Genomic DNA, 27,735 nt, shown 5'->3' on the forward strand with positions numbered 1-27,735 from the left:
ATATAATTGAAAATTCGAATTTCAAATAAAATTAAAATTCGACATAGGCAACTTTTTATATTTATAAATATATATGTATACTCGTATGTGTTTAGGCAGGAATTTCCGTACTTATATAATATTTTTGTAATATTTTGTATTTTGCATGTGTAGTTGAAATGAATAAATTCTTGTAGTAATTAGCAAAATTTTATTTTTATTGTTATTGCTAGCATTTTCATTATGCTGTATATTTAAAGGTCAGCATAATTGTTTCGAAAAGTTAAAATGTATATGATGTATATAAATAATAATGTAATTATTATACAAAGTTGAGGTATATCTATATGTATATAGATATATATACGAGTATTATAATATTTCCTTTATAATAATTATATTTCGAGTTTATCTAAAATTCTGAATATGTAATTCCCAATATAATACTTAATTTATTTTGTTTGATATTATCAATGTATATGTTAAAAGCAATTATGTATTCAGAATATTTGAATTATTATACAATTTCATTGGTGATTTTAATGTTGTAAAAAACTTATAACTTCTAAGTTCAAATTTCGATGAAATTGAGGATTTATTGAAAATATGTAACGTTATAACTGTAATATTTTGAAATATTTTGATATGATTTTCAACATATAAGAATTCCTGAAAAGAAGAATAAATTTTAGTTTACATTGCTCGTTCTTAAAGTTGACTTGATTTATTTGGTTCCACTTTTAAAAAAGTTTTCTTTTATAATCATACTTTTTGCTTAGAAAATGAAACAAAAATTTTCAATATAAAGATGTTCAGCTTCATTATGCGCCTTATACTATCTCACGCATGTTTGTAAGCATATTTGTATGAATTTTATTTATTTTGCTGTATTAACTTAGCCGGAACTAAAGTATTTCCCAATAGTTTGCCAGAAAAAAATTACTAAAATTTCATAGAATAATTGTTTGATGAAAAAACATTACTTTTCATTAAAATTCAAAAATATTTTGTTTAAAATTTTAAAAAATTGAAAAAAAAAAAGAAAATATAAAAAGCTTGATGTAAAAAAGAGAAAACAGCTTGACATTTTCATTATTTCAGTGTTAATGATTTATTATAAAAAATGAGTTTTACACATAGAAAATACAAATAAATAATTATCCATAAAAATATAAAATAAAATATAAATTCATAATAAGTATATGATTATGTAAAAAATAAATTGAAAATAACATTCTTGTATACTCAATTACACTTCACAATTAGATAAAAATGAATAAATACGTATGTATAGAAAAATATGCATAAAATACATATATGTATATATGTACGTTGATTTTAAAATAAAATTTACACAACTTACATATAAATTTATTATAGAGGATAAATAATTTTTTAAAAATTTTTTAAAGAACGAAAGGGCTGCAAAATATTTAGGTGATTCAAAACGTTTTAAAGGAATTTTAAATACTTGTGGTTTACTAATTTTCCTGAATGAAAAGCAAACAAATGCATTTAAGTTTCGGCTTCTTTCTTTCTTCAAATAGAACTAATTGAAATCAAAACAATTGGGTATTAAAATTGGGTATCAAAACAATATTAAAATGTGGACACAATTTTAATCAATCATATTATTCCTGACGCAACCACTATATCAGATATAACTTAGGGAATGGAGTAGCAAATTGTTTCCGGAGGGGTCGGTTGTCATTTCTTTATTTTTAACTCGGTTTCAGTTTTTGTTCTTTATTTAATATTATTCAAATAATTGCTTTGTTACATTTACTTTTATTTTTTAGCTTCAAAAGATAAAAATACTAGAATTTCAAAAATTGTCATTTTAAATTGAGGCTGCTGGAAAAATTTCATATAAAAATGAATGTGAAGATTTATTATTGCTTAAATTTATGAACGCTTCCACTTATTTTCTCATACAAATTATATATATATATATATTGTTACGTCACCACCATGTTTTACTCTGCATGACACGCTGAGTAAAACAGAATTGCCCGGGCATTCATCAATAAATTCAAATAAAGATTGCCCTCTACCGTTTCAATAAATAAAACCTTTACTTTAACATTTACTTGTTGTTATTTTTGACTAATAAATGACAACTTTTTCTTTTAACGTAATACGTTATGTAATATCCATTTGCAATTCATCAAACTACCTAAATTTTAATTTAATTGTAATGAGACACTAGCATTGCGCAAGTAATTATAAAAAAAAATAAAAAAAACATTTTTATTAGAATAATAAATTTTAAATAATAAGTGAAAATTGCCAATCAAGCAATTTTCACTTTTAATAAAAAATAGTATTGGAAATAAAATCGTGGATAATTTTTAAGTAGTTAGTTCGTAAGTGACCGCCAGTGGAAATGATAATCATAATAATAATAATAAAAGCTTTAAAACAAAAAAAATTTAAAAAAGAATTTTGAATAAAGAAAAAATTCCACAGGTAAAAAAGAGCAAATTTTTATGCGCAACCTTTTGAAATACGTAAGTGGCGCAGTTCGGTAGAGGATCTTAATCGCAAAGATCCAAAAAAAGAAAAAAAAAGATTCGCAAACAAAAAAATTTGTGCCTTGAAAACAGTCATAGAACTCAAAAAAAATTTTCCAAGTAAATTTAAAAACAATAAAAGAAAATTTTCGAAACTAAAAAATTTTTTCTTGAAATTTTGATCTTGGAAAGTGAAAACCGAAAGTCAACTATTCAAATAAAAGTAAAATAAGTATTATCCAAATAAAATAAAATTTAAACTAATATCTACAGAAAAACAAAAACTTTAAAGTGATCTAAAAACAAAACAAATAATATTATTTAATAAAAAAATTAAGATAAATAAATAACAGTCATCCTAAATAAAATAAAAATCTGAAATTAAAAATAACTGCATTAAAGTTTGAAAAAAAAAAGAACTTTAGAAACTACTTTTAATAAATCAAAAGTGGCATCTAGAAAAGAAAAAAGATTCGAGCAGAGATATCAAAAAATTTTAAATATGGCAACTAACGACGCAAATCCAGTCGTTCCATCTACATCAACCGTTCCAGCGTTTTCAGCTACCTCAGCTACTTCAGCCACTTCAGGTACTTCACCGTTTCAAGCTGCTCCACCCACTCCAACCTTACATCTGGAAATCGACCCGATGCAGTACATTCAAAATTTGCCAGAATTTAACGGTAAAGGTGAGGAACTTTATACTTTTTTAGAATTAGTGGACGATATTTGTCCTTTAATATTAAAATATGACACGAGTAGTCAAAAAATTTTGTTAAATAAAGTTAAAAGTAAATTAGTAGGTAATGCTAGGGAAGTGTTAGAAATAAATAACAATATAAAAAATTGGTCTGATATGAAATCCGTTTTAATTAATAATTTTAGTGGCAGTAGGACTGCTTTACAAATTTATGATGAATTGAGAGCAGTCACTTTTGATACTCATAGTGTAGACTTGTTCAATAAAATAAAAAAGATATTAAGGCAACTTAATAATAGGGTAAAGACTGATCCTAATTCCGTTTTTACAGTTGCCACGAATATCGAAACTGCTTTAAATATTTTTAAAGACAAGCTACCGGAACCAATGCGTTCTATTTTATATTGCAGAAATCCGGCTACAATCGAACAAGCCATGGATATTTTGCACGAAAGCAACTATGCATTTTATAGTCCTTTTAAAAATAAAACAAATTTCAACAAACCTAGTACACAAAACTTTTATAAGCCTACTAACGAAAATTATTCTTGCAGAAAAAACCATTCCAATTACAATAATTCTAATAATACTAACCAAACTAGAAATTATAATAACATCATTAGAAATAATCATTCTTTAAATAATAATTATACTAATCAAAATTCGCAAAATAATAATTTTAATCAAAATAGTAGAACTAACCAAAATAGTAGAAATAGCACTAACACTAGAAATAATTTTAGTTTTAATAGAAATAATTCTCATAATAATAATAATCTAACAAATAACAGTTCAATACAAAGAACAAATTATTCAAATTTTGGCTCACGTAGTACCCAACGGATCGAACCAATGGAGGTCGATACGAGTACCATACGTAGAGTAAATAACTTAGAGGTTCCTAAACTACAGGAAAACTTTGAAATAGAAAATTTTTCACTCGCAAGCCTCGGAAAAACATCGGAGCTTCCTTATATAAAAGTTCAATCAAAGGGAAGACCTTTAATATTTTTAATAGATTCTGGTGCTTCAATGAGCATCATCAACACAGGTATTTGTAATCCTATTTACAAATCCGAAATAAAACCAATCAATGTAAAAACATTAACCAATTTAATAGAATGTAGAAATAAAGTTACAATAGATAGTTTTATTGAATTTGATTCAAATAAAAAAATAGAATTCTTAGAATTAAAATTTCATGATAAATTCGATGGGCTTATAGGCAATAATATTCTATTGCCGTTCGAAGCTGAAATCAGCTATAAAAATAGAATTTTAAAATTGAATACAGGTAACGAAATCCCTTTATGCTTCAATGAAAATGAAGAAAAGGAGTATTACGTTCCTGTACCTCTACAAAGTACTGCAATATTTCAAAATGAAATATTTTTGGCACGTAACAATTTAACTAACGATATTGAAGTAGATGAAATCAGTTCTGTACACGCGACTATAGACACTAATGAAAACGTAGAAACTGATTCAAATAATGATCCACATGAAAATTATTTGGATGATGTGGAAATACGCTCAACTAATGCTACTATTCATTTTGCGCAAGAAGATAGTACAGAATACATCCCTATTTCTGAATTACCTCTAAATGTGTACAAAACACAAATTATTATTAACATTGGACCCCACATTCAAACTAGAGTAAAAAAGGTCTACGATAGAACAAGAAAAATATTTTACCATCCTAAACCGGATGAAAATTTCATGATTAACATTTTAAAAGATCATATACCACCTAAGGGAATAATTGGTATAATGATTGATGACCTCCCAACTTATAATGAATTTCAAAATGTTTACTTAAAGCATTTTTCAAAAAATAAATCGTTAAAATTAAATAAGTGTTCGTTTTTACTTGAAGACATTTTATGTCGATATGAATTACAAGAGCTAATTCTTGATCAACACCAAAAAACAAATCACAGAGGTATAAATAATGTTTATCAAAGCTTAAAAAATAAATATTATTATCCAAAATTAAAACAAGAAATTCAAAAATTACTCAATAATTGCCACATTTGCAATGTAGCAAAATATGAAAGGAAACCCTTAAATCTACCACTAAAAATTACTGAGACTCCTCACAAACCACTAGAAATAATCCACCTTGATATTTGGTTTAAAAGCAAAGGAAATGCTTACCTAACAGTAATTGACAAATTCTCAAAACATGCACATGTAATACCAATTAAGTCCAGAAATTGGATAGATTTAAAAAATGCCTTTATGCAATACATCTCATCTTCTGGCAAACCTAAAAAAATTATAACAGATCAGGAAAAGGGCTTTAACAGTTTAAATTTCAAAAACTTTTTAGAAAATGAAGGAATTGCGGTACATTTTACAACACCCAATAACCACTCGAGTAATGCGGATATCGAAAGATTCCACAATACGTTAAATGAACATATCAGAATTTTATACGCAATACAAAAGGAAGAAAATTTACCTATGGACGAAGATCCAGTTATAAAAAGTGTTAAAACTTACAATGAAACAATCCATTCCTCTACAGGTAGAAAACCTATTGATTTCATAAACGGTAGCGTAAAAACTACAGATTATCCTGCCATCCACGAAAAACTATTAACATCTAAAACCAAAAAAATTAATACTATGAACAAAAAACGAAAAAAAGAAAAAGCATCTACTTATCTTAAACTTAATAGAATTACCAAATTGCAACCTCTTCATAAAAGGATCCAAATCGAGAAAGAAAGTGAATCTCATTTTAAAATTAATAACGAAAACTATCCTCGTTATTTGAATCAATTCAGAAAAAAATTTAAGTTCCAAAATTAAAAATAGATTCTTCTATTATGAAGAAAAGAAAAATATTTTTTTTAACCTGACAAATCGCGCGACTTCAAAATACCATATGATTTTTAGCAAACTTCACAAAATCTTAGGTTTGATTTTCAAATACTTTCGTTACATTTTTATACAATAAGTCTCGTTACTTTTATTAAATACAAATAAATTTATGCATCATAATCTTATCATAAAATTTTTTTTTCTCACATCTAATCTTAATAACTAAATAAGAATCTGTCAGTACTAATAATACTAACAACAACCTTGAAATTTTTTTTTATAATACAAAAAAAAAAAAAAAAAAAAAAAAAAAAAAAAAACAAATAACACAATAAAAAGATTCTGAACTCTTTATAAAACCATTTTAGCTTATATCAGCACTAATTCGATAAAAAATTAAAACTTATTAACCCTTTGAATAATTAACAACAAAATTTTTACTTAATCATATGACATCACACATAAATTCTTACTGAAATGATTTTGTACTATTTCAGCTCTTATTTTTATTGTAATTGTGTTTTGCAACATAACTCTCATTAATTGTTCACAAATCGAAATTAACGAATTACAAGCTGGAAATGGTTATATCTTATTACAAGATTCCGAATTAAGAACTGTAAGAAATTTCGAAAAAATATTGCATATCGTAGATTTAAATTTATATGAAGAAACTATCAACAAAATTCAGACTAATATTATTCACCTACATAAGAAGACAGAAATACCTACTAATCTTTTACACAATTTTGAACATTTAAAACAAGAATTTATGACACTAATTCCTCATCACGTAAATAAAAGAGGTTTGTTTAATTTTGTCGGTAGCGGCCTTCACATTTTAGCCGGGGTGATGGACGACGATGATAGAATAGAAATAGAGCAACATTTCGACATATTAAAAGGCAATAATGACAAAATCACTAGAAATTTAAACCAACAAGTCTACCTTAATACAAAATTATCGGATCAAATCCAAAACATAACAGATCATATTAATAGTGTTCAAAGTAAAATTAAAGAAAGTATTGATGAGTTAAAGAATGATATAACAAAAATTGATTTAAAATTGGAATTGTTAAGCATTAAATTAGAGTTAAATGAGAATATTAATACTGTATTAAATCAAATAAAAAATTTTAAAGAAATTATATTAGCTAGCAGACTTGAAATATTATCAAAAAATATTCTCAGTTATGAGGAAATTAAATATTTGAATATTACTATTGAAATGTTACCATTTATAAAAAATGCAGTTTTATTTAAAGAAAATAATATTATTTTTACGCTTTCAGTTCCAATTTTTTCACAAGAAATTTGTTTTAAAACCTTAATTGTAAAAATTCCAAATAAAAATAATAGCTTAGAATTAGATACCAAAATAAATAAAATAATTACTTGCAAGCAAAGTGTTTTTGAAGATACTGAAAAAAAAATTGTAACAAAAACAGATCTAAAAAGCTTTGATGATAGTTGTATAGCAAACTTACTAAACATAAAAAAAATGAAATGTAATTACTTGAAAAATTTAACTAGCGATATTTTTCCAGTAACAGACAATGTAATTGTAACAAAAAATTTAGAAGAAACCTTATTAATTAATAATTGTGAACAACAAAACGAATTTAAAATAAAAGGGAATAATATTGTAAAGTTCGTGAATTGCAAAGTTGCTATTGATAATTTTATGCAGGAAAGTTATCAAAAAGAATATTCAGCCAAGATATTACCGTATATAGAACGCGACATAACGATCGAAAGGATAAAAACGGAATTTAACTTAGAAGAACTATACCTCAAACACATTAATAATACCGAAATAATAGAACAATTGGAATACTCTCACACAGTGAAGTGGTACACGAGTGTTGGGACCGATTGTATTATAGTAGTAGTTTTAATTTTAATTTTTATTTTCGTTATTTATTTCAAATTTCACCTCAACACTTCAAAACCCAAGCTAAATGTTGTTTTTAACAAAATCCGCACGGAGTCGGATCTTAAGGGCGGAGGTGTTACGTCACCACCATGTTTTACTCTGCATGACACGCTGAGTAAAACAGAATTGCCCGGGCATTCATCAATAAATTCAAATAAAGATTGCCCTCTACCGTTTCAATAAATAAAACCTTTACTTTAACATTTACTTGTTGTTATTTTTGACTAATAAATGACAACTTTTTCTTTTAACGTAATACGTTACGTAATATCCATTTGCAATTCATCAAACTACCTAAATTTTAATTTAATTGTAATGAGACACTAGCATTGCGCAAGTAATTATAAAAAAAAATAAAAAAAACATTTTTATTAGAATAATAAATTTTAAATAATAAGTGAAAATTGCCAATCAAGCAATTTTCACTTTTAATAAAAAATAGTATTGGAAATAAAATCGTGGATAATTTTTAAGTAGTTAGTTCGTAAGTGACCGCCAGTGGAAATGATAATCATAATAATAATAATAAAAGCTTTAAAACAAAAAAATTTAAAAAAGAATTTTGAATAAAGAAAAAATTCCACAGGTAAAAAAGAGCAAATTTTTATGCGCAACCTTTTGAAATACGTAAGTATATATATAAATATATAGTATCTATAAGAAAACTTTTCAGGGTTATAAAACTTAAAACTATTTTATTTTATTTGTTAAAAGTTTAATTTTCTTTTCAAAGTGTTTATAATTTTTCCTTGGAATATTTCATTATCCTGAAGTTTAAAAGATTTTATAGTTACTATATGAAGCCTATAAATAAAATCAACATTATATACTAATGTTTTCATGTTGTTTATAATATCTATACATATATATATATATTTATATGTATGTATACAATATTTTATGTAAGAAAGGAAATATTTTAATAGGAAACAAAAGGTGAAATTCTCAATGAAATACTTTCGTGACCTAAAAATTGTATAATTTATTCTGGAAGGTGTTAAGGAAAAGCTTAGGATAACGTACATTGTATGTATGTGGAATTATACTGGAAATTAAATTTAATGTTATGTATTTTAAAAAGTCAAATAGGAAGAAGGTTTACATAAAAACGCATAAATGTACAAATTTACGTGTTAATTTTCTTTTACAACTGTAAAATATTATTGATAATGTTATGTGATTTTTACAGTAGAATCTCTTTTGAATTTTTCAAATTGAATCATTTTCTAAATTTATGTATGTTTTTCACACTCGTTGTTAAATCAATTGAGTGGCGTATATTTAAATAGGTGACATATTCATTAAAATTCAAATAAAACACGTTTTACTGTGTATAAATTAACAAGATCCTGCTATGAACTGCTATAGTTACTACATTCAAAATGTGTTTAAAACTCAGTACTTTATTGCTGATCGAATTTATGCTGAAGATAAAATTTTTAAATATTGTTTATTAAAAATATGTTTTACTGTGATTTTAGTGAAAAAAAAATTAGGCTTTCAATGATTGAATTCCTTTATAAGTTTAAACTGTATTTTATGTTTTCTGTGTAAATTGAGAAAGGATAAAGTACTTATTGAAAATTAAATTTGTTTTTGGAAAGTTAATGGCATTTTTAGGAAAGGGTAAAAGAAAAAAGGAAAGAAAATTTTTCAAATATTTTCTTTTTACCAATAATATTTTCTTTTATATGAAATTTCTTTTGAAATAATAATAAAAATATTTTTTTTTAACAATTTTATGTTCAAGTTGAATAGATTACGTAAAAGCTCTCGATTGAGTCCAACACTATAAAGTAATCGAAATTTTGCAAAATATGACCATCGACCAGGAACAAATAAACTGCATACAAAAATTATATTGAAAACAAACAGCTGAAGTCAAAACTGAATCAGACAAAACAAAAGAAATTCTTAGAGATGTTAGGCAAAGCAGTATTCTTTTACCTCTACTCTTCAACGCCTACTCGAAGAATACATTTAGTGAAGCAACCAGTATTGTAGAAGCGGAAATCAAATTCAACGGTGACAATATTAATAATAATAATACCAGATACGCAGATGATATACTAATAGTAGGCAGTATCGAAGATGTACAAGCTTTGTTTAACAAACTAAGTTTAACAATAAAACACTAGAAAAAATAACTAAGTTTAAATATCTTGGATGATTTGTTGATGAAAATTTGGACGCTTCAGATTAGATAGGCTTTTGCCAGAGTGATGTTCTTTAAACCAATCATGATGTCAACATGGCATACTAAATGTGAGTTTCGTAAAATGTTACACGTGGTTTTGAAATATGGAAAATATTGTTGAAGGAAAACTTTCTTTAGCTTTATCCTCTCCCAAATTATTATCTTTTAATATTATTCATAAAATTTAGAAGAGTCGGATTTAGAAACTTAATTCTGCCATGTACTCTTACAAGTTTTATTACGCTTATAAAATATCTAATTTAGCGGGTATAAATATATTTTTCGCGTAATATATTTTATCATAACATTAATTTCCATAAATTTATTTTTAGTCTACATATTCTGTTGTGTTATTAAAAAGAATTAGGAAATTCTAAAAAAATGGTTACAGATGAACTCCTACACACTAAAAATTATTTGGGGAAAATAACCTTATAAATAACTATAATTTAAAAATATAATATGCATATGATGTAAGTAGGTACATATATGTATATGTATATATGTATATGGAATAACTGAAGTCTTATATCTCTATTTTCATCAATTTGTTTAATAAGCAATTAAGGATAATATTAATAGTTGTGGTTATTTCAAAAACATACGATTATATAAAATATCCTTATCCTTTAAAATAACTATTTTCTTGAACTTTTTCTATTTTTCTGTTATTTCATAAACATACACAACTAATGTAAAATGTATGCATGTTAAAATGTTCATATGAAATTGTTTATATTTATGCATGTGTATGAGTGTATGTAATGTTTTAGGATATAATATATAATATATGGACAATATAATATTTTCTCAATAAATGTTTGGCATATTTCAAAAAATCTTTCATTGAGCAAGATGCTTATTAGGTTTGATCAGTCCGTCTGTTTATCCGTGCAAACATTGGTTTATTCGTTTACAAAAATTTGAGGTAAAAACCTGTAATTTTGCAATTTCGATCTCGGTTACCAAGATTAGGTTTCTAAAGCTGAATATTCACTTACTTTCAGATCTATCAAGAAGTTAGTTTTTGTTTTAGATTTTCTTTCTATAAAATAATAAGAAAATTTTACGATACTAAACTCTTGCAAATTTTTCAAATGAATGTTTTGTTATACGGTAAGTCGAAAGTGTTTAGCAGCTAATGTTCAAAATTTTAAAATGCTACACTTCTGGTAACCACCACACTTTATAATTTCCTTCTTCTCGTTTTTTCTTGCTTGTATGTAGAATAATTTAGATTATGTACAATAATTTTAATTTTCGTTAAGTTAATTCTTAAATTTAAAAGAGAAACGGTAATTTGAAATGAAAAGTTAAAGAGAAAATATATTTTAATCGAAGATTAATTTTACTTTTAGGTTTTCTAAAGAGCCATGTAGCTAATTTTTTTAGAAAACATTTTTTTTAATTTATTCATTTTTTGTAATATCCTTCCTGAAAGTATGCAATATAAATGGTAATACACACTAAAATTTATTTTTACATTTCAACCCTTCAAACTTAGTTAATTTTTCTCTGATCTTTAGTAGACTCACAAATACACAAATAAGATGTGCTGCTTTACAAACCATTAGTTTGATTCCAGGATTTTTATATAATATCTTGAATGTCCATGTATAATATAGTTTAATGAAATAATTAACCTAAATATAATAATAAGCAAAATTTTACTAACAAGCACGTATAATTTTGCATAAATGTATTCTATGAAAAATAATGACTTACACATGTTTCGATGATAATTTATAATTGTCATAATAATATTTGATTGATTAATAATTTATGACTTTTGAGACAGTTTTAATAACTTTTTTTACTAAATGGGTTTTAGATTGCTCTTAAATTTTATTTGATAATATTTCATGTATTGGAAGTTATAGAATAAAATTCAGAAAATAAATGGAATAATAAGAGGGCTTTCAAGGAAGCTAAGCTTTATATACTTATTGAATATTGTAAGACGACTATTATATTAGAAACAAACTAAAAATATTTATAAAGCCCTAAATTTAATGAAGGACATTATTTGAATAAAAGTAATATCTGGTCGTAAATTTTGTTTGTGGAATTACCAAACAAGCCGTATCTTTACATAATGACATAAACGTGGGTATAATGGTAATGTGCTTTGTAAGTCTGTGGAAATTTTTCAAAAATAAATATTTAATAATAAAATTTAATTTTATTTTGCAGGCAATTCCAATTATTAATTATAAAAATTACAAAAATTACAAACAGTAATTCAAGGGTTCTCAAAACTTCATACAGAATTTATAAAATGTAATGTAAGTGCATTAATTTAGTTGAATATCGTGATTTCTAATATTATTTTTTAATATTCAGTTATTTAAGAAATTACGAGAAATATTTATTTCACTAATTTAAAATTTTTAATAACTCAAAAAAAAGGATTTTGTAGTAATTGTTAAATTTCTTATTGTTTTTTATTACACATACAAGTAAATTATTTTCTAATCTTAAGAATTAAAATTTCAAGAACTTAATAAGTTGATGAGATTTTCATACCGGTACACACACACATATATTATATACACGAATATGAATATATGTACATAATAAGAAATTGAATAAGAAATCCTTAAACATCTTTGTATTTTGTAAGTATTTTGTAATGCATGTGTTGAAGAAAACTTTTGTATGAAAGTTTTAAAAATCTTTTTATAAATATTAATCTTTATAGGGATTTGAAGTAATATTTTATACCTACGTGATTATTTAAGTTATTATTGATGTAATTCTATTATTCTTTTCCTACTCATATTTTCAAAGTTTTTAAGGATATTTGAAAATTAGCTAATATTATTAATAGAAAATTGATGCATATAAGATATATCCGGATATACATACATATATATGTGAACATATTATGTATAACTTAATTGTTATGGTTAATATTATATGATCATGTTATTGAATCCAGAAAAGATGAATCAAAGTTTATTTTTTAAAAAAAGTTTGTGGCCAATGAGGTTTTCAAATTGAATTAAAAAAGTTTTTTTTTTTTTCATTTGCTTATGAAATGATGAGATTTTTTTAAATAGAAGTTAATTAATTATTTTTAAAATTTTTGTTCCAATATTGTTAAGTAAATCTATAAAATATTGATAACAGCAAACTAGATGGATATTCGAAAATAAAATAAAACGAGAAAAAATAGAGTTGACCTTGTCAACTCTGTAATACCCGTACGAATTTGTTATTGTATGGCAGTACCAGAAGTTGTATGGCAAGTACCAGAAGGAGTCAAGTAATTTGAACGACTTTTATCAGACACATTAGCCTACGTTTGTGTGAAATTTCAATACCGCAGCTTTTATAGTTTCTGAGATATAGCCAAATAAATTTTGAACTTTTATGGCAGCTACCCGAACCGGTACCCCGATCATGTCCAATTTAAATAGGGTTCTGGCACTTACTACAATAAATCATTTTTGAAAATTTGGTGAAGTTAGCTCAATTAGTTTTTGAGTTATCGTTGGGACGGATGGACGGGTGGACGGACGGACAGACGGACAGGCAAAGCTTAATCAACTCAGAATTTGACGCTGATCAAAAACATACACTTGAGTCTATATCTAAGACCGTTATTTCTTAGCGTTACAAACGGTAAGACAAATTTAGTATACCCTTCGAACATACGTTCGTACGGATATAATTAGGTGCATAGTTTTAGTTGGTGAATCAATAATTTCTTTTAATACTTTACGAATTCAGTTTTTCTTAATATAGGTAGACGTTTTTTGTATATGATGTTTTTTTTTTAATTTTCGCGAATTTATGATTAACATTATAATCTCAGTTTTAATAAATAACTTTGTAGCTTTTTCATGATAATAATATTTTGTTCAAAGTTCTCTATTTCGTTATAACTATGCCTTTTAATTTTATTGCCCGTAAAAATTGTGTTATATTTTAATATTTAATGAAAATTGGAACTCATAATTTTCTTTTATTGAGTAGTAAAAATTTGTTGCAAGTAAAGAGGTCTTTACTTTTATTAAGACTACTTTAGGGAAAGAAAAGACCTCATATAATAGTGAAAGTGTGATTTCGAATTTTTAGTTAAACTAATAACTATGCTTTACTCGACTGAACAATAGATTTTTGTGTTTAACCACAGAATCATATTCTAATCATGCATTTCATTCTGATTTGCCAAAATTACATTTTTCGAGGCAACTTTTTAAACTTGTTAATTTCATTTCATTTACATTTTAGAAATATTACGAGTAAAATCAAAATTTTGTTTACTATTAATTTATTTTAGATGATTTAAGCGCATATATACGAATTTTAATTTTATACATGCATATGCACTGGGTGGACTCTTTAAATATTTAATATTGAAAAAAGATCTGTATATAGTTTTTTTTATGTCCTTCCACCTTTTTTAATAATTTATATGAAATTTGTTACCAATAGAAAAATGATTTTGCTTTTTTTTTATGCTATTAATTAAAATTGAGTATAATTGGTGTAATTAATACTATATGGGGGACCGTTTGATAATGAAACAAAACTACATATAACGTATATGATATTAATATGTAAGTTTCGGTTTATCGGTTTTACTTGCATGTTATTCAGATAATTTTCGACATAAAAATTCAATTACATACTAATATTTCATATAATATCATTTTGTTTGAATATTAATGGGATAATTTTTCGGAACGTTATAAGAGTTTAATTATTAATTGAGTATTGGAATTTTTTCTCGAAACAGATTATTCGCACATACATGTGGAAATGTTCCTTTTTGATAAATTTATAAAAAAATATTAAGTTTTTCTCATATGTTTGTAGCAAATATTGTATATGAAATTTTTTCCGAGGCAGTTTGGGTAGACAATATCAACCTGATTTTACTTCATGAAAGAGAAGAAATGTTAGTATATTATTTTCTAAAAACCTGTTTGAAATTTAGCCTTTCTAATTTGTAAAAAAAAATTTTCACTTCACACTTTTCAACATCATGTTTTTTGACTTTGCGAAAGCTCATAAATAATCACAAATTCATTATACACAAATATTTATTCTCTCGGGAAAAACAAATATTTTTTCAAATGAGATTTTTTTAAGAATCAAACTGTTATTTTGAAATTATTATAGAAACTTAATATATAACATAAACATGTACTGCAACTTGGTATATATTAAGTCTGATATATAATATAAAATTATATACTTCATAATAGTCATTGAACTATATGAAGCTATATGGGGGATCACATATAGACTCTAATAACAACTTTTGTAGATTAAATTTAATTATAATTTTTACTTTGAAAAAAAATAATGTAGCATTTTCTGTTATCAGCATGTTTCAAATACACCAAGAAAGGGAAAATATAATAATTTCAAGTGTAAATTATCCTCAATAGTTTGCAAAACTTTATTAAAAGTTTGCCTAACTTGTAATAATAATGTTCGTACAAGTTATGAAGCGACAATATAATTAAAATAGTTTTTTAATTTTGTCTTTTCTTTTATATGAAACATGCTGTGATAATGATTTTTATTTTTATAAACATTCACAATAAAATGAAGAAGTTAAAAAATTTATTACTGACAGTCAGCTTTAAAGTTATCATGAAATTTTTTTTAGTAATCATGCTTTAAATAAGTCTTTTCGGTATATTATAACAAATTTCTGTATACTAGTTTAAAACTTTCATAACTAATGAATAAAATTTATTTTTCAATTATTTCAGTTCTAAGTATTAAAAAAATTATTTTATTTTCATACTTTACAAATGAATACTTGAAGGGCATAAAGAGAATTTTTAATTAAATTTATAATGAGCTTCTTTTATGGATTACTAATATACATAACTTGTGATTTATATTTTAATGAAACTTAAAGTTAATTATAATCCTTTGAAAATTACATCATGTGCTCTTCGAAAATGGGAAGTGTTACTAATATTTGAATCAAAATTTACTTATACGAAGTCAGCCTTAACAAATGGAATTACGCTTGTTTGTTTGATTAGCCATAGATAGCATGAGAGACAACATGATTTCAATAATTGACTGTCCGGCTTCATCTAATCCGTTCGGTTAATCGTGATTAATCAAACAAGAAATTTGTATCCAAAAATGTAAGTCATAATGTAGATTAAAAATTTGTAAAAAGTTTGAGAAATTTTAAAATTATTTAATTTCAATATGCTTGTGCACAGCCAAGAACTACTCTCTCTTATCGTTCAATTAAATTTTGAATTTCTTAATTTATTGTAGGAAAATTCAATATATTAATTTTAATAAATTTTAAAGGAAACCTTAATAAAGAATTATATTTATAAAATTTTCTAGAATAATGAAAATATTTGAAATATCAAAGATATTTCATTGGTTTGATTTCAAGGTTTCCCAACCAAAAACATCAAAAATAAGTAAAAATTTAAATTAAGTTTCACGTTTACTTTTTCCATGTAACAAAATAAAAATAAAACTGATTTCCATTGAAATATCGATAGATTGCAATTGAGGATTTATTTTAATACAAAAATACGCAACATGATTTATGTTAGTTGTGAGATGAATTATAATCAAAGGTGAGATTAACTTGTACATTTACACACAAAAAAAAAGGTTTTTTTGTTTTATATTAACGAATAACTTAAGTATTATTTTGGAAAACGGTTAAAATTATTTCGAAATTTCTATACTTTATTTCCAAATTTGATACTTGGAATAAATTTAAAAATAACTTTTGAAGCTATATATGCATATATGAACAAGCCAGGAAAGAAAAAAAAAATCTAAAAAAGTTTAAAAATAAAAAAAAATATTTCATTCTATTTTAATCCTTTGACACAACTAAATAAACCATCTGGCATTATGTAGGATTTTCTCGTTTTAATTTATATCAATGGCAGGATCATATTTTTATACTATTTAAAAAATGGTGATGTGCTCCTACATGAATTTATAATATATCTTATACTCTAAGATTACGTACGTATCATATTCGGAGAAAAATTTAACATTAATATGAGAGGAACTTTATAAAGTATAATGTTATACGTAAAGATAACCACAGAAATATGTAATATGCTACTTTCAAGGACGAATTCAATATAATAAAATGGTTGTGACAGCTTAGTAATAGCTGTATTTGAAAAATAAAAAAAAAAATAATTTTTTTATATTAAAGGTTAAAAGTTTTTCGTGTCATAATCAAATATGCGGAAAAAAAGAGAACTTTTTTTGATAATTGTAAAGTTGTGTTTTTTATTTCCATTTTGGCTTGTAAAAAGCTGGTTTTTTTCGTATTTAAAAATCAATATTTATTTTTATACCCTGCCTTTTAGAGAAGGTTACGATGAAGCATTTACTTCAGAGTGATCATAAAGCTCAAAAATTTGTTACTTGACAGTTTTCTCGTGGTAATCTTGCAACCGAGCATTTTGCGTTTATAATTTTATAGTAAAATAGTCAAACTTTCAAAAAACAAGTTTCCTCTTGTTAATAATATAATTGCAAAGATATTGTTGTAATTTGCTTCTGTCTAAATGCTTTAAACATAATTGTTTTGAAGAGAGCAAAAAATCAAAATCGTAATATTCGTAATATACCAAAAATCTCAATATTCATAATATTCGAAATCCAAAAATCACAATACTCGAAATATTCAAATTTTTAAGGTATGAATCAACTGATAATATGGATATCAAAATGAAAATTGAAAATTTATGAAACTAACTATGCATATGATTCGATATAAACTCATATAAGTAGATAGTTATAATGGCGTGAATTTTTCATTACGCTTCAAAATAATGTAGATTTAGAAAAAACATATTTTTTACGTATTCATTTTGAAAACGTTATCAGATTTGCCATCAAGAAAATTTTCCTAAGTTTTCTTCTATATTTTAAAGAAAAATAAGGATTTACTTATGTATGTAGCTATGCTATAATAACAACAAGTTTGATTTATTGAAATTTATTATAATTTTGTAGGTTGAATTGAATATTTTAACTGAATCTAAAATATTCTTCGAAGGAGATATGAAAAAGGAATTGGGTGATATTGCTGAATACATGAAAAGTATATATACGGATAAAAGGTATATTTTGCATGGAAAATATAATTTTTCGAGCAAAAATAATTTATAAGCAAATAATACCGTACTTAAATGGTGTTTTCTTACAACAAACTTACAATTCAATTAAAAATGAAATCCAACATAAACTAAATTAAACATCGTAAAATTATAGTTTTGGCTGTGTATGGAAATTTTCCCTTAAACGTACTCTATGTGGCAACCAAAGTACGTTAAACCAAAAAGTCAATAAATTTTTAATCAATTTTTATTATCGAACAAGAAAAAAAAACCTTAACTTGAAATAAATTGTTAACTTTGAAATATTTTATTTTGTTTTTCCTCTTTTCAACTCCTTTTTCGGTTTTTTTCAAAGATTTTCGCTTACTCCATCACAAACAAATGCCAAGTAGAATAAATATACGCAAATGCAAATAAAAGAGATGTAGTACATATGATTGAAAATCAAACTATAAAATATAAAACAAAAGACTGTTTCAAAATTACCAACCACAAGCAGTCTAATTTGAATAAAATTCCGAATTACTTAAAAATTTAGGAGTTTAGCGAAAATTATAAATATTAATTAGCAAATACATAAGTGTACTAAAAAGAAAAAATTCAAGATTTTTGATATAGAACAAAGAAAAATTAAGGTACATAATCCCATAATATCACAAGAGCAGCATCTTATCTAGATCAATTCAGTTTTTGTGGAAAATATTTACAAATAAAAATATGAAGTTTTTAGTAATAAGCTTGTGAATAACATTTTCAATTTATTTCAGTTCTAGACTATTGTCAAGGAAACAGAGACCATATTTCAAAATAAAAACTTGGCGATTAAATTTAGCAATTTTTTAATTTAAATGATTGAATTAATACGATTGACTAATGTTGCCACTATGATGCTCGTGAATCGCATAGATCGGTTTTTTTTAACCAAACATAACAAATGATTTTTTAAAGACTTACACATGAGACCGGGTACACGTAAAAGAATAGACATTATAATATATTTATACTTAAATGTACATACCATAACTATATTGTGCTTATACAAAAATGTATAAATAGTTCAATTTTACAACTCACTGAATATCATTAAATTCCCCACCCCAAGTCATGGCAAAATCCAAGGTAGAATTCGTTCTATTAACCATATCAGATTTAGATGAGCCTAAAACTCAAGCAATAAATTATTTGTACTTTATGCTAAGTTATTGTGTTTGCGTATGTTTGTCGTAATTTACCGTAAGTTCGTCACTTTTGAATTTCTTTTTATTTTTCTGTATTTAATAAAACAATAAGCATATGTACGAATCAATTTTCTCCTTTGATATTCAAATGTAAAGAAATTTCACTTTTTTTACCTCTAAAATTTTTCTATGAAAATCAATTTTCTTTTATTTTTATTTTATATTTTACTAAATAATACAACGATTTAGTACTTTTTTTTTGGTGCTGTATTTTAATTTATATTTTATTTACTTTTAAAAGTTTAAGAAAAAATTATTTTTTAAAAAAAAGTACAATTTTCACGTCATGATATATGAAATAATAACAATCTTCAATATAACAATACAAGTCAATCCCAAGTCATTCTCCGGAGGCTATTTTTGTAAATCACATTATATCCTTGTTAAATGACTTCAAGATTTAAGTTTAACTGTGCGAAAAACAGAACAGAAAAGAATTTAACATAAAAAGAAGAAGACAAGAAACGAATTGTTAAATTAAAATGGTGGGAAGAGAGAGGGAGAAAGGTACAACAAAAATATAAGACAAATAAAAGGAAAAAAATTACAAAGGTAGGAAATAAGGCTGGAGGATAAAATTTCAAGGTACAATGTTGTAAAATAAAAGAATTCAAAAGAATATCAAAAAGAAATGATATGGAACGAAGTCGCTGAGAATTTCAAATGAAAATATTCAAGCGAAAAAGATAAAGAAAATTTTCACTCGTACTACAAAAATTTATTCGCTGTTTTCAAGGTTTTCGCTACATTTTGTGCGAAAAAAAAACGAAACGTAAATCAAAGAAGAAAATTGTAATAAAAGCAATTTTTTTTTTATTTTTTTTTTAATTCATATATATTTTGCGATTAGAGTTACCGTATGTATTTCAATTAAAGAATTATTTGTATTTAGTTTTATTTTACAACTTTTAGAACAGTCAGTGTATAATGCTATATCGACATAAAATTTAGCTGAAAATTAAAGTAAATTTTGATATATTTAAGGTTTGATCTATTTTATGATGGGCAAAAATTTATGTTTGGGAAATTTTTTACTGAAAATATTGTACAAACATATTATGTTTCTTATGTATATCTATAAGATGAGGCAAAGATGTTATAATTAAATTTCCATTCTAAATATTGAAATAAAATATTCCGTTTATAAAATTGAAAAGTTCAAAGTTTTCTAATTTATTTTTTAATCGAATTAAAAATTTTTTTTAATGCTTTCGAATTAATCGAATTAATTTTTGTTAACACTTTCTTAGTCAAATAGTTTGATTTTCAACACTATATTGAGATTTCTGTAACTAATAAAATAATTCCAAAGGTTTGTATAACATTCGATAGTGAAAATTTTAGTTAATTACTTTAAAATTTTATAACCAAACGATTTTGATTAGCATAAAAAATATTATTTTATAAGAGGATTGTAATATATAAGAATATATTTCACGTTGTGAGAAATAAAAGTTCTTAATGAACCCACAAGATCTAGAAAAATGAATTATTGAACAAATTATTAATACATTGAATGGGCTGCCTAAAATAATAACAGAATCGTCCTAAAAATGGAAGTTAATCACTCTTTATCGATATTACTACGATATATACTATTTTTATCGGACAAACATGAGAGAATTAAAATTTACTGTTCCAAATATTGTTTACCATAACTTTTAGTTAAATGTGGCCAGCTAATCAATAAAAATTTATAGAAGTTAAGTAGGTGTAGGTATTCGAGATCAAAATATTTTATATATATATCTTCAAATTTAATTATATACATTATATTACAAATATTTAACAAGAATTAATTTTTTGAATTCATAATAAGTATTTAAATATTTTTTAACAAATTATTTGAAAAAACAAAAACAATTCCTTAATAACTTTTAATAAAAATTTTATTAAATTAAAAAGGTAAATTTATTGTTTTGGTAACATTTTTATATTCATATATATATACATATATATATATATGTCTATATATATAAATATGAGAATGACCATTAAAATTAGATCAAACACTGAGAACAATATGCACACGCACGTATAATATATAATGTGAAAATTCGCTAACATTGTATTTATTAAAAAAATATATACATACACATATATATACATTACAACAAAATTTATACATATAATAAGTATATTAATAAAAATTTTTTTTTAATAAGATATGAAGACGAAAGTAGTCCATCTTTATATTATATTTTAAACAATTTTTAACCAACAATGAAGAATAATGGTGAAAATCTGCTTTTTGTCAGGAAATACTTCCACTGTACTTATTTTGTTTTGTAACAAAAAATAAAAATGTGAAAATAAAAAACATCCCAAGGTATGCAAGACATTATATTAATCCTTGAAGAAAATTCCAGTATCTTCATTTTTCTTTTCTGCTCATCATAAAATGATTTATTTACTCTATATACAATCATATATATATATAAATTTATAGAAAGTACATTGTATAAGAAAAGGTAATGGGTATAACATAAAGGTACACAACGAGAAAATAAACAAAAGCCAGAAGAAGAAAATAAAAATGGAAGGAAGGTGAAAAAAAAAGAAAATTGTCGTTCCTTTTGGTTCTTTTCTTTTTATATGAATTAAGAAAACATGTGCCTGTAAAAAGTATGTAGAAAAAATTGAGCTACTTTACATCCTTGTAAGTTTTTCCCATTATATATAGCCTTTATACAGTAGAAAAAAAAATAAAATAAAATCCTTAAATGTAACAAATTTTATTTTGTGACAAAGATCTTTAAGAAGACTATCTTAAATTTAATAACATACAAATTTGCCTTTCTATTTGTAATATGCATGCAATTTATTTGTTTCCTTAAGCATAAAAGTTTTCAAAGAGGTAAAAGATTAAGAAATGCTAGGAATGTTTTTAATTATAATTTTGTTTTATGTCTTGTAGTTTATAAGTTTTATGTGCTTTCTATATATTTTATAGTTTTTGTAATTTTGAAAATTGAGAATAACGTCGAATTCATCAATTTTTCACTACAATGTTAGAGACAACTACGACGTGAGTGGTTATACACCACTATTCACTTTTATAAATCGATATTTACAGCCTGATTGTATATCTCGCTTTTTTACTCTAATTGTTATTCACTTTCAAATAAGAAATCCCAATATTTTCCAATGGATGTTTCACTTTTTCAATAAGATTACTCATTTTTTTAATCGGATTTTTGTAAATTATCAACTGAACGACTCACTTCACTTGTATGCATCTTAGAAAAAAAGGAATATGCGATATCAAATAATTCTTCTCACTGGAAAAGTACATTATAAAGGTATATGACAGTTGCTCACTTTCCAAGTAAAAATAGCAAGATAGACAATCAGACCTTTAATAAAATGATTATTAATATAGTATACAGTAATTCAAAATGAAGTAAGCAATATATTTTCAACTAATAAGTTATACGGTTATCACCTATACATGTATTAGGTCATATCTGAAAATTAGTTAGGCTCTTTGTTAATAAAATTAATAAGTATATTATGCGTTATTGTAAAATTTTTCAGATTCAAATTTAATAAAGCTCATGAATTTCATTTTATTAAAGACTCAATTCTTACTGTATATCTCGTTATTGCCCCAGTTTTATTCTATAAATGTTAAATTTTTAAGCTAAAGCTGCTACAGAGAGACAGTTTAAATTTACATTAAAATTACTTAATTAATCTAAATATATAAAATGTATTTGAACTTTTTTATTCTGATCTAATGAGAATGCCAAAAAATGTTCGAAATTCCAATTTTAATTTGACTCTAAATTTTTTTTAAATTAATTTTTTTTTTTTAAATATACATATGTGTATACATGTATATCTATATAAATAAACTGTCTAAAGAAAGAAGAATTTCTGTATAGAGAATTAAAATTTCTATACGGCTAAAATAACATGCGAATAGTGCTGTAGAGAAATTTTTAACACAGCACCTTTTGAATTTATTATATAGCCCTCTTTTTTATATTTTGTATCGCATAGTTGATTTAGTTAACTGTAGTTTCATATACTCTTTTATTTTAAATGAGAAAACTTTTTCTTACATAGATCCTTGCTATTTATATTATATAAATACGTGTTATGTACAATAACACATACAAATATTGTGTACATAATAAATTAAATATAGTTACGGTTTTTTTTATTTTTGATGCCTTTTTTTTTGTTTTTTTTTTTTGTAATTTAATACTTTAAAAACAAATTTTACTTTAATAAAGTTTACTTTTTCTTTTAAGTTTAAATTTTATGATAGATGAGGGGATTTCGTGTTTCTTTTTTGTTTGTGTTTGTGTTTATTTCTTAAATAAAGTTTTTACTTTTAAATTAAAATTAAAGAATAATTTTTTTTTTGCTTTGTTTCTGATATAAAAAATTGACATTTAATAAGAAGGAGCTTTTAAGGATATTTTATGATTTGGTTTTATTTTATTTTTATTCTGTTTTTTTGGTTTTTCATTATGAATTGAATTTAAATGTCATTGAAACAAAATTTTTTTTTTCTTTTATAAGTGTTAAACATTAAACAAAAATCCATTTCTTTGAAGGACGAAAAAAGAAAAAATCGCAAAAAATATTTCTTGGAAAAAAATTGTTTGAAAAAAAAAAAAATAAATTGTTTTTTTTTTTTTTTTTAATTTAAAATATTTATAAAAGTAACAAAAAAGTTGAAATTTTTATTTCCGATTATACGAGTAATAAATTCGTTTGATTAAGTTTGATTAAATTTTTTTTTGCTCTGCTATTGCCGTACACAGAAATCAAAACAGAAACTTTTCAAATACAATTAAAATTAAATGATAAACTAACTGGGAAAAAAAAAATATTTTTTTAAAATTTAAAAACAAGAAAAAAATTAATATTAAAGAAAAAAAAACCAAACAAACAAGACGAGTGTGTTTCTTTCAACAATCAACATTCTTTATTATATTTGCCATGTGCCATTTATTAGGAATTTTCGTCCTAGATTTTAAGAAATCTATTTAATTATATTATGAGCACGAGCAAATAATTTAAATTATTAATGTTTATTTAGATTCAAATTTAGTTGGTCACCTTTTCAATCATTTAATTTTACTTACAGTTCAAGAAAGCGTTTAATAATAGTTACTCAAACCATTTTAAAAATGTTAATACTCAAAAGTGTATAAATTTCATGGGAATGAAATAATTTATATTAATGAGAAAAGAATTTATTTGTCAATCAAATCAATTGAATTTCTCTATAGTAATAAAAATTAATGGGAATAGTAGAATATTTTTAATGTCATTTGAATTATAAATCTGGAGCAATAATATTTAAATGCATTCATTTTATTAGCATGACATTGGGCTCTGATAAAAATTTTATGAGGAGTTATGAAACGTGTTCTATTTGTTAATATCTGAATATCTGTTCAGAAATTATAAAACATGCTCTATAAAATATTTTTGTAAAGGCTATGTATTATTGTCGTTCAATTCCCTTTTTATTAAAATTATCATAAATTAATTGATTAAAAAATTTATTTTTCAAAATTATTGCCACTTTAAAATGAATTAGAGTAAAGTACCTAATTTAGAATAATATTTAAAAATTTTATTAAAAATTTTAAAAAGTTTGTTAAGAGCGGTATTTGAAGCAAATTTCAAAACATTTTCAAATATATAATAGGTACTCATTCATTTTAATTACCAGAATTTAATAATTTCCATCGTTTTGCTAAGTATATGAAATTAAAATTTTAATTTTGCATTTTTCTACTTTAAATAAGGACAATAATTGTCCTTATAAAAATGTTCATGTTAAAATTTAGACGATTCGGGAAATGTTGTTAATCTAACCTTTTTGGAAAATATTTTTAAGTAATCTTTAAAGCTTAATTTTTTTTTTCTTTTCCCTACCCGCTCATTCGGAAGGAGGATGACATAATAGAGGAAATATAAAATGTATGTATATATATCTAGTGTTATATAAATTATCGATAACAATAAAATTATATTACTTTTTTTCTTTTGTCTTTCTTATTTTGTAACATTATTATGAATAATCCTTAAAACAATACTTGAATACGAATATATAAAATTACTAACCAAAAAGTTACTGAAACGTAAAAATAAGACCACAAAAGAAGGAAAAAGAAATAAGAAATAATAAAAATATAAAGACCAACATTCAAATTAGAACTTATATACTGGCACATTTTTTGTATTGTACATTATGTACAATAGTATGATGTACTGAGATACAGTTGTACATTTATTTATTTGAGACATTTTGAATATTTTGATGGGAAGTTTTTGTGAGGAGTTTGTAAGGAAATTTTCCGGCTAACTATTAAAAATTAAAAATAATTATTATAAATTGAAGGAACAAATATTTTTAAGTCTGATTTTTCTTTTTAATTTTATTAGCCTGCATGTCCTCTGGTTTATTGTTAAAAAGCTCATTTGAGAACATAAGGTCATAGGAAATTATAATTTGGTCGAGACACTTATTTCAATAACACATAGATTATCATAAAAGATGTGTGAGATTGACTTTGTGGAAAGTGTAATTAATCCCAATATAAAAGTTTTCAAAAATCACGGCCGCAAAATTTCTGTGCAATATAACAAATAAAGTGTAAAATATATCGTTAAAATAGTTTCGGAACACGTTAAACTATAGAAAATTTTATTCATTATATTTTTTAAAATCATTTTCATTGGTCAAAAATATATTAGCGTAAAATTATGCAAAGGCTTAGTCTTTATCGAATAAAAAAGAGCGGAACCAAATATTCCAACTGTGTATTCGACAAGAGAACGTTGTTTAGAATTTTGCACATTTTATTCATATTTATATTATGACATACTTATAGCTTTTCTGTACTTACATTATATAACGTATTAATGTGCAAGTCTAATGTTCTTACATAATTTTCTTTATCTTTTTGCAGAATACTTAATAAACAATAATGGAAGGTATTGTTTTCTTAACAAACTTTTCAATATGTGGAATTTTTTTCAATATGTTGAGATCTTCAATTTGAGTTACATTTATGGTGATTAATCGAATTTTTAAAATTTATCATGTCTTCTTATTCTTATATTTATCATCATTAACATTATAAGAAGAGTGTATTTATTTGAATTTGTAATTATCATTTAACGATTGACGTAACGCTGTCAATTGTACACTGACCAAATCAGATTTCTTTGTTTCAAATATGTGTAAGAAGAAAATTCTTTTTCTATATACTTAATATAATATATATTTTACTTTATGTATGCCCGTTGCACATATATAATGTATGATTTTTATGATATTTTTTACAAATATGTGCGTAAATAGCTCTCTTATGCATTCATACATATTATATATTATGAAACGTAATGCTAGCATTATTATTATTATGTCTATGCTGATATTATATACTCGTATATAGTTATTTATATATAAATAATATATAAGAGATGGAAAATAATATAATGAAATATTTATATAAATAATATAAAAATCCTTAAAAAGTACCTATTGTTGGGTCTTGAGACATATTCAAAGTGGTTAATTGGTTTAGTAAATATACATTACATTATAACATAATTATATTATTTGTATATGTCCATATATGTAGAAATCATATAAAATATACCATGTATTTTTACTATTTATAATATTAATGTTTGATGATGTGTTTTAGTTCTTTTTATTTGAAAATAAAAAAAAAGTATGTATATATTCATAGTTACGTTTACGTAAATAAATAAGTACCCATGTTATATGAGTATGGATGGATAAAAGAAAAGGAAAGTATAAGTATTCGAAAGGATGTCGCCTTAATTTTATGTATACACATGAGTATATAAAATGACAACGGTAAGAAGTAGAAAACGAAAGAGAGAGAGAAAAAAACGCAGAGTAAATATTTTTCTATTTTATTATATTTTTCATATATAATTTATTATGTAAATATTTAGAAAAACTGACTTTTATCTTATTTTTAAGAGAAAATTTAAAATTTATTTTTAAAATAAGAATTAGAGAAATTTTTAGAAGAAGAAAATTTAATTTGAGACCGTATACCCCGATATATTTTCTTTCGATTATATAATTTTCCTTGTGTTAAAAATTCTATTTAATTCCTAATTTAAAACAAACTTTTATACACATATTTTGGTCAAATACACACGTCCATGTTTATGTATATATTCTTGTAATTTAATCATATTTAAATACTTATCTATATTTGCTAATCT

At 24.0% G+C, this 27,735-nt stretch overlaps 1 protein-coding gene across 2 annotated transcripts in view; it reads right to left on the reverse strand.

Moving 5' to 3' along the window:
- LOC129611154 (ras-related protein Rab-3) overlaps positions 1–27,735 on the reverse strand; it is a 110,400-nt gene that overhangs the window by 27,100 nt on the left and 55,565 nt on the right. The gene's annotated exons all lie outside the window — the stretch shown is intronic.

This window comes from Condylostylus longicornis, unplaced genomic scaffold (assembly GCF_029603195.1).
Source record: "Condylostylus longicornis isolate FDR11 unplaced genomic scaffold, ASM2960319v2 ptg000048l, whole genome shotgun sequence".
Lineage (NCBI taxonomy): Eukaryota > Metazoa > Arthropoda > Insecta > Diptera > Dolichopodidae > Condylostylus > Condylostylus longicornis.